Source organism: Gekko japonicus, unplaced genomic scaffold (assembly GCF_001447785.1).
Source record: "Gekko japonicus isolate JY-2015 unplaced genomic scaffold, Gekko_japonicus_V1.1 scaffold469, whole genome shotgun sequence".
Classification (NCBI taxonomy): domain Eukaryota; kingdom Metazoa; phylum Chordata; class Lepidosauria; order Squamata; family Gekkonidae; genus Gekko; species Gekko japonicus.
In genome coordinates, this window is record NW_015173138.1 from 227193 (window position 1) to 229327 (window position 2135).

Sequence of the window (2135 nt, forward strand, 5' to 3'; positions counted from 1 at the left end):
GAGCTCGTCTACAGGTTTGATGAGAGAGAAGGTGAGAGAATGAACACTGTTGCTTGACATGGTGAAATGGCTGTCTTCAGTTTATAATACAATGGCAGAGGTGCTATGCAGATCATTTTATTAAGTTAGACTGCACTTGGTGCCAAAAGATTTTCAGGTTGTATCCCAGCATAGTCGGACAGAGAGATTCAAGGGCTGCTTTCCTTCTGAAACAAAAACACCAACAGAAACCAAAGTGCATAGCTTGATAATGAATAGGCAAAAACCGCACCATTAGGTGGTCATCTTCAGTTCTAGATTTCCACAGCATTCAGCAGGTCCTTATCACAAAAGTGATATCCCCTTCTGTTACACATTATACACACAGATGCAACCATGTGAACGCATCGCGCTGGGAAGATTGCCCACAATTTCCCATTTATCACATTCAGGATCATATTTCTCAATATTTTGCAAATACGTTCCTTTAGAAGAAGAATAACCTCCCGTTATGTAGATGAAACCATTCATCACGACAGATCCACACTCCATCCTTCTTTCCATCATATCAGCCTTCTGTTTCCATTCCTTTTGCTCTGGATCATAACAATCGGTGATTGTGGTTTGTCCACCCACAAGATAGAGCTTGTTTTCTAGTGCAATGGAACACAATCCATACTCTACAGGGAGAAAAGAGAAATACTGGAATATTGCCTAATCATTTGGAAGCTCAAAGTACAGCAGGGTCTGGCAGCTCAAAGAAATGCAGCAGATTAGGGATCAATGTTTCAAAGACACTGAAACAGATTTCTTCATTGATCAGTAGGGGGGTGACAGCCACTGGGGTTGCAAGGAAGTTCAAGACCTCTGCTACGAGGAAGGAAGGAAAATTAGTAGGGTTGCCAGCTCTGGGTTGGAAAAATCCTGGAGATTTGGGGGTGGAACACAGAGCGGGGTAGGACCTCAATGGGTATAATGCCATAGAGTCCACCCTCTAAAACAGCCATTGTCTCCAGAAGACTTGACCTCTGTTGGCTGGAGATCAGTTGTAATGCCCACCTGGAGGCTGGCAACCCTAGAATTTAGTTGAATACTCTTAGAAGGTATACACGTAAGAAGGGAATCCTTAAACATTTCTATGAACAGAAAGCTAAACATTGCAGGTCTTCTTAGTTATTGCAATGTAGTATTATTTACCATCAGAAGTATTTATTTTTATTCATTAAAATGCTTGTATCTCACTTTCCTGCCATTTACGCTGGCACAAGCTAGCTCTCAAAAAAATCCAAGGTTTTACTTCGTTTACAGTGCAATCCTTGCCCTGCCCTGGATTGCCCCAAGATAGCCCAATCTTGTCAGGTTTTGGAAGCTAAACAGGATTGGCCCTGGCTGGTACTTGGATGTGAGACCACCAAGGAAGTCCCAGGTCATGACGCAGAGGCAGGCAATGGCAAACCATCTCTGAACGTCTCCTGCCTTGAAAATCCTATGGGGTCACCAAATGTTGGCTTTGACTTGACGGTACTTTCCTCCACCATCACCATAGTGCAATCCTAAGCAGAGTTGCCTCTGTAGACTTAGAAGATATAGCTCTTCCACCAGGCTTTCAACTAGGAGCCGCCCCCACGACTTCCACCAACAATCGTGGTTATGGGCCCTGGTCTTAGCCTAATACCTGGCTTATGCAATTGCGAGACCAGGAAGATCTTCAAATTTGAAAACTATCCTATAAATATTTTTGCACGCCATCGTATTTCTTGCTGTATGATTTTAGAGAAATGTTTAAATTTTTGTATTGGTAGTAATCGAAATAAACTTTCTAAATCCTTTTAAAAAATTAAACAACTGTCTGGTTATTTGGTGCAACTGCCCTGGGGACCCACAGAGTTTAACCTGGAACTACTTGACAGGAGCTGCGGTGTCTCGAGTGGTTAAGACGCTGAACTGCAGGCTGTGGAAGGTCAGTAGTTCAGCAGTTCGAGACCCGAGTGTGCCGCATGATGGAGTGAGCTCCCGTCTCTAGTTCCAGCTCCTGCCAACCTAGCAGTTCGAAAGCAAGAAATTGCAAGTAAATAGGGACCACTTCAGTGGGACAGTAACAGCGTTCCATGCGCCTTGGTCTTTAGTCATGCCGGCCACATGACCACGGAAACGTC